Below are 11,269 nucleotides of genomic sequence, written 5' to 3' on the forward strand. Positions count from 1 at the left end.
TAGGGATGTGCGTTTCGGCATTCAGAATGCCGAAAGAATGCCGAAACAAAAGTGTTTCGGCTTCTTTCGGGGAATGCCGAAACGTTTCGGGTAGCCGAAAGAAAAAAGCCGAAACGTTTCGGGATTCTTTCGGCTTTCTTTCGGCTTTTCAATGGGAAAATGCCTCCGTCTTCCCGGACGTCTGGGGGAGGCATTTTCCCACCGAATAAGCCCAAAATTGGTGGGGACCTTCCTCTAACCCTTCTCTAACAACCACCCAAGTTTCAGACAGATTGGACTTTGGGGGGGCCACGTTATGGCCCCCCAAAGCAGGTCCCCCCATCCTCCCATTAGAAAGCGAAGGAGCAGCATATTGTTAGCATGCTGCTACTCATCTTCTTCATTATTTCCTATGGGGAAAAAATGAAGAAGCAGGCTTCCTTTGCCAGGGGTGGCATTTTGCATGCAAAATGCCCCCTCACCCTCAGGGGCCCTTCTCCCACCCCTCCTCCCACCCCCCACCCAGGCTCAGACTGCTCCCACTTGGGGGGGCCATTTCATGGCCTCCCCAAGTAGGTGCTCTTTTCTCTACCACTGACAGCTGGGGAAGGCTTGTCTTGCCAGGGGTGGCATTTTGCATGCAAAATGCCCCCCAGCCCTCTGGGGCCCTTCTCCCACCCTTCCTCCCACCCCCCACCAAGGCTCAGACTGCTCCCACTTGGGGGGGCATTTCATGGCCTCCCCAAGTAGGTCCTCTCAGTCCCTAAAGTCCACCCCTTACAGCCCCACACAAACCCAATTCCCCCCCAGCTGCCACACACAGACCCAAATCCCCACATTAGCCCCTCACAGACCCAAATCCACCCCCACCTGCCCCACACCCATAACCCCAGGAACAGGCTGGCAAAGGCCAGCCCTCTCCCTTTGTTCCCTATGCTGGGAACTTCTAAACTCTCTTTCCCTGGGCAATTCTGCACAGCCCAGGGGTGCCACAATGGTGGGCACACTTCTGAGTGCCAGCTGGTCCCTGTGAAAGAGCACCTGAACCACAGACACCCTCTCTCAAATTCCCCCACCACCTACAGAGATGGCTGGCCAGCCAGCCCCATTGTTCCCTATGATGGGAACCAACTGCACAACAAAGAATAAAACAAGAACAACACAAAATAAAGTTTTAATTTTTTTTTCTCCCTTCCAAAGTACAAGTAGGCAAAGCATTATGACACATTACACCAGCAGTCCCCCACACAGAAAAATAACACAACTCACTTAACATCAGAGAATCACAAAAACACAATTCCTGGCAAAAACACTTTATTTCTTGAACAGCTTTAGGTTACACAGTAGGAGGGCACATCAGGGCATGATAGCAATGTACTACAAAAAATAATACAACCCACTTCACCGTTTTTGACAGCAATTGTGTTTGTGTGATTCTCTGATGTGAAGTGAGTTGTGTTATTTTTGTGTAGTACACTGCTTTCCTGCTCTGTGGTGCCTTCCTACTGTGTAACCTAAAGCAGTTACAGAAATAAAGTGCTTTTGACAGCAATTTTTTGGGGTGATTCTTTAATGTGAAGTGAGTTGTGTTATTTTTGTGTAAGATACTGCTTCCATGTCCTTTGGTGTTCCCCCCCTGCTGTGTAGCCTAAAGCTGTTCAAGAAATACAGTGTTTTTGACAGGAATTGTGCTTTTGTGATTCTCTGATGTTAAGTGAGTTGTGTTATTTTTGTGTAAGATAGTGCTGCCATGCCCTTTGGTGTTCCCCCCTGCTGTGTAACCTAAAGCTGTTCAAGAAATAAAGTGTTTTTGACAGGAATTGTGCTTTGTGATTCTCTGATGTTAAGTGAGTTTTGTTTTAATTTTTCTGTGTGGGGGACTGCTGGTGTAATGTGTCATAATGCTTTGCCTACTTGTACTTTGGAAGGGAGAAAATAAATTTTTTAAAACTTTATTTTGTGTTGTTCTTGTTTTATTCTTTGTTGTGCAGTTGGTTCCCATCATAGGGAACAATGGGGCTGGCTGGCCAGCCATCTCTGTAGGTGGTGGGGGAATTTGAGGGAGGGTGTCTGTGGTTCAGGTGCTCTTTCACAGGGACCAGCTGGCACTCAGAAGTGTGCCCACCATTGTGGCACCCCTGGGCTGTGCAGAATTGCCCAGGGAAAGAGAGTTTAGAAGTTCCCAGCATAGGGAACAAAGGGAGAGGGCTGGCCTTTGCCAGCCTGTTCCTGGGGTTATGGGTGTGGGGCAGGTGGGGGTGGATTTGGGTCTGTGAGGGGCTAATGTGGGGATTTGGGTCTGTGTGTGGCAGCTGGAGGGGAATTGGGTTTGTGTGGTGCTGTAAGGGGTGGACTTTAGGGGCTGAGAGGACCTACTTGGGGAGGCCATGAAATGCCCCCCCAAGTGGGAGCAGTCTGAGCCTTGGTGGGGGGGTGGGAGGAAGGGTGGGAGAAGGGCCCCAGAGGGCTGGGGGGCATTTTGCATGCAAAATGCCACCCCTGGCAAGACAAGCCTCCCCCAGCTGTCAGTGGTAGAGATGAGAGCAGAGCACCTACTTGGGGAGGCCATGAAATGCCCCCCCCAAGTGGGAGCAGGCTGAGCCTTGGTGGGGGGTGGGAGGAGGGGTGGGAGAAGGGCCCCAGAGGGTTGGGAGGCATTTTGCATGCAAAATGCCACCCCTGGCAACACAAGCCTCCCCCAGCTGTCAGTGGTAGAGATTAGAGCACCTACTTGGGGAGGCCATGAAATGCCCCCCCCAAGTGGGAGCAGGCTGAGCCTTGGTGGGGGGTGGGAGGAGGGGTGGGAGAAGGGCCCCTGAGGGTAAGGGGGCATTTTGCATGCAAAATGCCACCCCTGGCAAAGGAAGCCTGCCTCTTCATTTTTTCCCCATAGGAAATAATGAAGAAAGATGAGCAGCAGCATGCTAACAATATGCTGCTCCTTCGCTTTCTTATGGGAGGATGGGAGGACCTGCTTTGGGGGGCCATAACGTGGCCCCCCAAAGTTCAATCTGTCTGAAGCTTGGGTGGTTGTTAGAGAAGGGTTAGAGGAAGGTCCCCACCAATTTTGGGCTTATTCGGTGGGAAAATGCCTCCCCCAGGCGTCCTGGAAGATGGAGGCATTTTCCCATAGAAAAAAGCCGAAAGAATGCCGAAATAATGCCGAAAGAATCCCGAAAGCCGAAAGCCGAAAGAGATTCTTGTTTCGGCTTTCGGCTTTAACGATAGAGAATCTTCTTTCGGCTTTCTACTTTCGGCTATAGCCGAAAATTTTTGGCTTGCACACCCCTAGTAAGGACAATGCAGCAAGAGATCTTTTCTTTATTTCACTCTCTTAATTTTGTCTTGTTTTGTCCCTTTATCTATATCATTCCATTGTACGTCCAATTATATAGCTGTATTATGTGCTTGCATTCATTCCCATTTCCATATAATGCTATCAGTCCAAGCTAAGTACTGAGGCTGACTCTTATTGAGGCTTCTGGCTTTATCAGCTTTTCAAAGGGCCTCTCACCAGAGCAATTTCTAGCAATATGCAAATTCTCCCATTCAAATATAAACCCATAGTTGAGGTTTCAACTTCTTTGTGGCTCAGTGGAGACACTGAGATAAGAGACTCTATTTTCCATATTTCCCCCCACTCTAGGCCTCAAAATGGGATCTGCCTTCATTCCCCTTTTCCTCTTCCTTCTGCTCCCAGGTGGGTGCCTCAGAAAAAAACTCTCCATCTGTTTTACTAATCCATAAAATTATATTTTTTAAACCATTGCTTTTAATCCCATTGCTCTTCTTGACTTTAAACTGTTTTTCTTCAAATTAAAGAGAATACGCTTTTCAAAGTGGAAAGGTTTTAGGTAGAGCTATCCTTTCTGACTGCGATTCTTCTTTATCTTTCAAAGGACTTTCATCTCAGTTCCAGCTCCAGGAATCTGGACCAGGAGTGGTGAGACCCGGCGGGACCCTCGAGTTGACCTGTACAGTCACTGGCATCTCTGTCACCAACAGTTACTATTGGAACTGGTTTCGCCAGGCTCCTGGGAAAGTGCCGGACTGGGTGGGGTACTGGATTGGGGGCACCAGCTATGCTGCAGCTTTGAGAGGCCGAATCACCATCTCGGTGGATCCTTCGCAAACCAAGTACTTCCTGAGGCTGACCTCGGTGACGGCTGCAGATTCTGGCATGTATTACTGTGCAAGAGACACAGTGGGGCAGACAGAAGTAGGAGCCTGCCAAAAAAGGAGAAGTGAGCCGTGACTTCAAGCAGAATCCTTTCCAAGCAGGCTCATCTGTTGGAAATAGCCGAGGTTTTCTATGTACAATGGTTTAATTTGCACAGTATAGAAGATACTAAGAAAAGCCTCCATTTTATAGTGTTTTCAACCGATTCCACCAATGTAATGACTAAAGCTGAGGTCTTGAAGTGATACAAACGTAGAAGGTACACTCAATCAGGATTTAATAGCCACATTGCTCAAGCTGGGCATGTGGGAAGCACATGGCACAATCCCAAGTTAAAGAAACAATTGCACAGAAAGAGGAACAGTAAACCGTGAGGGGGGAAAATGCAACATTTCCAAACAGATTGAGCCCCAGAGAATGCACGGAGCTTGTAAGACCGATGACAGCCCCAAGAGGAGATCCAGTGCGTTACAGTGGTGTTGAGTGCTGGACAAAGCCAGGAGAGGCTTGGGTTCAAATTCACATGGTGTCATGTGGTGTACCGGGTGACCTTTTCTCAACTGAACATGTCTCACAGAATATGACAGTAGCAAAACCATAAGATCCCAGCAGATAAATGTGCTGAAAATGTTAGCTGTGGCCACCACCTGAACACACAGGAGAAAGGCCAAGGCCAACCATGCCTCCCCACTTTGCAGACCACCTCCTGAAGGGGGAATGCCATCCCATGTAGTATATGACAGTCCCCTAATCCATGTTCGGAACAGTCTCCCACCAGCAACGTCTCTGTCTCACAGGGATTAAACGTTCCTCTTCCTTGTAGTTCAGAAGTTAATGTTTAAGTTTCTTCCTATTTCAATAACCCTACAATTCTCAGGATTTGGGATCAGTTAAAGCAATGAAGTTTTTAAGTGAACAGAATCCCAGTGTGATAGGTGAAGATGGCATTTGCCCGGCACTTGATAGGGTGCTTCCTGGTATGAACATGATATGAACTCTGTACCCCAGACTGAAGAGATCATTTCCCCTAGGAAAAAAATAGCAGGTGGACTCGAGCTTAAAGTCTAGAAGAAAATGAAGCTCCTTCCCCCAGTCACCACCCTCAAATCTCCAGGAACGTCCAAAACCAAGACTGACACCTGTCAGGTAGCTTGCTTAGGTAACTCATTGCTTGGACTCCAAAGCAAGACCAACCCTTGAGGGTTACATAGGAGGAAGTGGAGAGGATTGCCAGTTTGGTGTAGTGGTTAAGAGCAGCAGGACTCTAATCTGGAGAGCCAGGTTTGATTCCCCACTCCTCCACTTGAAGCCAGCTGGGTGACCTTGGGTCTGTCACAGCTCTCTCAGCCTCACCCAACTCACAGGGTGATTGTTGTGAGGAGAATAACAACACATTTTGTAAACCGCTCTGCATGGGCATTAAGTTGTCCTGAATGGTGGTATATAAACTGAATGTTATTATACTGTTACTGGTTGTTTGCAGCTGCCTGGTTATAAAAAGACCAGAGACTCCATCCACTCACTGGCAGGAATGGCTGTTCCCCATTTTGACAAGCAGTCGTGATGGAGCAGTAAAGTAGAGGGTGGTGTCTAACTCCCAGGGCACTCAGTTCAAATCCTATAAAAAGCCTTAATTTTTTTTTTGCTTACTTGCCCACTCCATCTCTGGAAGTGAGCAACTGCAGTCTTCAATAGCTAAGGCTTCGGGGCATTTTTCAAGAACCAAGCAATGCACCTAATCAGAAGCTGATTCAAAAGTCTTCAAGCCTTTAATATCTAGCTTTTGGGCATTCCGCCCCCACCCCCATGGATGTGTGCATGTGGTGCCCCCAAGTCATAGCTGACTTATGGCGACCCCTGGTGGTGTTTTCAAGGCAAGAGACTAACAGAGGAGGTTTGCCATTGCCTGCCTCTGCAATCCTGGTGTCCATTGGAGGTCTCCCATCCAATTACTAACAAAGGCTGACCCTGCTTAGCTTCTGAGATCTGTTGAGATCAGGCTCACCTGGGCCATCCAGGTCAGGGGCCCCCCAAAGGATATCCCTTTTATTAGATCTTCAGCAGATCCACACACCAGGATTCCAGGGCATCCATTGTGCTTGAAGTCTTGATCTGCTTTGCTCGGAGAGCAAGTGTGCTTCCTTTTACCCTCTCTGCTTCTGCTAACCCTTCATGCAAAGCTACGCAGCCGCTCATCCTACTTAAGTAGCATCATCAGCTGTAGCTCCAGGGCTTGGCTGTCTCCATTCCCTTCTGTATAAAAGAAAGAGAGAGGGGAGAAAAAGAAAGGAAAGAGATGGAACCTATCATTATCTTTCTCATTCTATTGAGCCTTGCTCCAGGTGACGGTTTATGCACTTAGAAAAGGTTAAGTAAGGAATGCAACAAGACAATATCCTAGGGTTGGTTCTCATTGTTCTCCTTTTACTTTAGGCACTTTTTCCAGTCACCAACTGACCCAGTCTAGCCCAGTGACAGTGAAGCCGGGAGGTTCCTTCAAAGTCACCTGCATTATCTCTGGTGCCCAAGTCAGTGATTATTACTGGACCTGGAACCGTTTCCAGCAAAAAGCCCAGAGTGGCTGGGATTCATTTGAAGCACTGAAGCCGGAGGAACCAGCAACTACAATTCGGCATTCAGCAGCCGAATCAGCATCGCCAGGGACACCTCCAGGAATGAAGTCTACCTCCAGCTGAGCTCCCTGACAGCTGCAGACACTGCAACGTATTACTGCACGGGAGACACACAAAGAGGCAAAACGATGGAGCGTCCAGGCAAAAACCACACTCAGACTTCACACCACCACCCCACACATTGCTGCAACTTGGTCACCCACAACCACAGTCCATAGAGTAACTCTGGCCAGTTTGGTTAATGCGTAAAGTTTGGGTAGCAAAATGCCCATCATGTTGTCCTCTAGGATTCCACACAAGCTCTTTAAGACATACATCTCCATAGGCCCAACCATTTATTTCCTTAGCTCTACCTCCAGTTTTGTTTCTTCCTCATACCAGGGTGTCAAGAAACTGGCATTAAGGAATATCTTACAGAAATGAGTCAGGGCCAAGCTACACATGACGAATGACACTTGAACAACAAGTGTATTTCTCCCTGTTCACTTGCCCTCCACTCAATCCACTTGCTGTTCAAGTGTCATTCGTCATGTGTAGCTTGGCCCTCAGTCTACAATATTTCCTGGTGTTACAAACTGGATCGGTTATATATAGATAATTTTTTTCCTATATGGGTTTCCTGGTGATGGATGCAACTCAGATGTCAAACTGCACCAGCTGTTCTGGGATGGAGCAGCACACACTGGAGTCTTTCCCTCTGCAAATATAAATGGCAGTAATTCATCATAGCCCAAACAGTAATCCCGTTAAAGTGTGCCACACCTCCTGGTTTCCATCTTCATAAGTGCTAGAGAGCCTTAAAGGGGGAGCCAAAGAGTCACAGGGGTGTATTGTCGAAGGCTTTCACGGCCGGAGAACGATGGTTGTTGGGGGTTCAAATTCCTACGTTGCCCTGCAGCTGATGACGTTAGTCCAGTTAATTCCTCATCCTGATGTATACACTGGGTTTGTGGGGTGCTCAATCCACAAGACATACTTGTCAGTTTTGATGTTGTATCCCTGTTTACCAAGGTTCCAGTAAAAGACACTATTGCACTGATTAATCAGATTTTCCCAGAGGATGTAACAGCCTTATTCCATCATTGTCTGACAACCAGTTACTTCCAATGGGACAACGAATTCTATGAACAGATGGATGGGGTGGCCATGGGGAGCCCACTCAGCCCAGTTATAGCAAACTTCTACATGGAACATTTTGAAAAAACAGCTCTAGAATCAGCACCCCACAAACCCAGTGTATGGTTCCGGTTTGTGGATGATACATTCATCATTTGGAGCCATGGGGAGGAAGAATTGAGGGAGTTTTTGAATCATCTCAACAACATCCACCTGAACATACAATTCACAATGGAGAAAGAAAGTGAGGGAAAACTCTCATTCCTGGATACCTTGGTCATCCGCAAAGCAAACTTTCAGTTAGGTCACAAGGTCTACAGGAAACCAACTCACACTGATCGGTACTTACACAAAAACTCCAATCACCACCCCCGACAGAAAAGAGGCATAATGAAAACATTAGTGGATCGTGCAAGACGGATATGTGAGCCGCGCTTTCTCAATGAGGAAATTAATCATCTAAACCACGCACTTCAGGCAAATGGCTACTCCAGAAATGAAATCCGAAGAGCAATCAAACCCAGGATGAATCAAACAACCAAGGAAAAACAGTCACCTACAGGAAAAGTGTTTTTGCCATATATCAAAGGAATTACTGATCAGATGGGAAAGCTTATGGAAAAGCATAACCTTCAAGCAGTATTCAGACCCACCCGAAAAATACAACAGATGCTACGATCAGCAAAAGACGGCAGAGACCCCCTCACCTCTGCAGGAGTATATCGTATACCCTGCAGCTGTGGACAAGTTTACATCGGGACCACAAAGCGTAGCATCCAGACAAGAATAAAAGAACATGAAAGACACTGCAGACTTGGACAGCCTGAAAAATCAGCAGTGGCTGAACATAGCCTAACTCAAACAGGGCACAGTATCTTATTCCAGGACACCAAAATACTGGACAACACTTCCAACTACTTTGTCAGACTGCACAGGGAAGCCATTGAAATTCACAAGCATAAGCAAAACTTCAACAGGAAAGAAGAAACCTTAAGAATGAACAGAGCATGGGCTCCAGTTCTGAAAAACACCAGGCCAACAAAACACTCCACACCCGACAATAGCCCTGCAGAGAAGATTAGCACATCAAGCACCAATCCATATGCAAAAGAACCTCCTCAGGATACAGTGAAGCCTCCCGCCATTAGCATTCCACACCCTGGGAAACTCTTACAGAATGACTCAGCTCAACCCCACCCCTCCTGAGTAGATACAAATGTCCTACATCTTTTCCACACTGTGACACTGAGAGATCTCTGTCTTTTGGTGCTACACCTCTGAAGATGCCAGCCACAGCTGCTGGCGAAACGTCAGGAACTACAATGCCAAGACCACAGCAATACAGCCCGGAAAACCCCCAACAACCATAGTCACAGGGGTGTTTATGGAGATGAAGCACATTAGACTCAGCTGGGGAAGACTTGAGTTCAAATTCCTACGTTGCCCTGCAGCTGATGACGTTAGTCCAGTTAATTCCTCATCCTGATGTATCTCACAGAGTTGTTAAGAGGGTGAGATAGGGAAGATAACATGTATTCCATCCTGAACTCCTCAGCTTTTCAAAAAGAGCAGTTTTAATTTCTCTCTTGAAGGAGAGAGGGCTGGGATAAAGCAGTCCTTCTCAGGGATTTAGTTCCATAAGCAGGGGCTATCTGTGAAAGGCGCAGCTTTTAGGGACAGAAAGTCTAGCTTCCAACAGAATAGGAAATTAAATCAGGACCTTAGGACATAACCATAGGGAAGGCAGCATGCTATTGCCCGATCTTGTCAGATTTCGGAAGCTAAGCAGGTAGGGTTGCCAGCTCCTGGTTGGAAAATTCCTGGAGATTTGGAGGTGGAGCCTGGAGAGGGCGGGGTTTGGGGAGGGGAGGGACTTGGAATGGCTATAGCACCATAGAGTCCACCTTCCAAGGCAGCCATTTTCTCCAGGGGAACTGAACTTTGTTACCTGGAGATCAGTTGTAATTCCGGGACATCTCCAGACACCGTCTGGAGGCTGGCAACCCTATAAGCAGGGGTGATGATTGAATGGGCAACCATCAAGCAAGTTTCTGCAGAGGAAGGCAATGGCAAACCACCTCTCCTTCTCACTTGCCTTGAAAGCCCCTTAGGCCACCTTAAGTCAGTTGCAAATTGACAGCACATATGTATGCACATATGAGCTGAGAGCTGCTGTAGCACAGTGGTTAAGTGGTTTGGCTGCAAATCAGCACTCTACTGGTTCAAATCCCACTACTGCCATGAGCTCAGAAAGTGGCCTTGGGTCAGCCACTCCTCTCAGCCGCAACTCCCCAGTTGCTTTGTGGGGATAATAATAACACTAATTTGTTCAGCGCTCTGGGTGGAGAACTAATCTGTCTAGAATTGTGGTATATAACTGCATTTTTGCTGTTGTTGTTATTAAATTGATGCAAACTGGTGTAATATATTTCTATAAAGAAATAGCTCAGGTTATGCCTTTCTTTGCTACCCCATAGTTAGTCTTTGACAAAGAAATTCTTGGTTGTTGTGGGTTTTCCGGGCTGTATTGCCGTGGTCTTGGCATTGTAGTTCCTGACGTTTTGCCAGCAGCTGTGGCTGGCATCTTCAGAGGTGTAGCACCAAAAGACCACGGCAATACAGCCCAGAAAACCCACAACAACCATCGTTCTCCAGCCGTGAAAGCCTTCGACAATACAAAGAAATTCTTGTTTACAATTTCCAAAATCCCCCATCTCCTCCACATCCCACATTCATTCCTTGAAATGCAGATCTTAACACTTTCTCACACCTTAAATGAATGCAAATCAGTTAGTCAAAGGAGCCTACAGTACTTGTTCTCACAGCAAAAACAGAGCTGAATTGGCACTCTGCCCTCCCGACTCATTTGCACACATAGCACAAAAAAGGGAGCTCCTGTGAAAGTGACATGATGTGTGCCGAGCAAGAGACAGCCTGCCAGTGAATTGAGGACCACACATAAAATCTTGCACTTGAGTGTCCCCAGATACTTCGTAATGTGTCTTTCCACCCTGTGCTTCCTTTTATCTTCTCTGCTTCTGAGATTTATGCCCTTTATGCAAAGCTCCTCAGCAGGCCCCCTCCTGCTTATATAGCATTATCCACTGTAGCTCCAGGGCCTGGTTGTCTCCATATCCTGCTGTATGAAAGGAAGAGAGAGGGGTGAGGAAGAAGGGAAAGAGATGGAACCCACTGTGATTTTTTTCATTCTGTTGAGCATTGCTCCAGGTGCGGATTTAGGCACTTAGGAAAGAAAATTGAAGAATTCAACAAGACAGAATCCCAGGACAGGATCTCATTGCTCTCCCCCCTCCCCCCTGCTTTTTTTTTCAGGCACATTTTCCAGTGTCCGGTTGACCCA

Source organism: Eublepharis macularius, chromosome 12 (assembly GCF_028583425.1).
Source record: "Eublepharis macularius isolate TG4126 chromosome 12, MPM_Emac_v1.0, whole genome shotgun sequence".
In the NCBI taxonomy this organism is placed as follows: domain Eukaryota; kingdom Metazoa; phylum Chordata; class Lepidosauria; order Squamata; family Eublepharidae; genus Eublepharis; species Eublepharis macularius.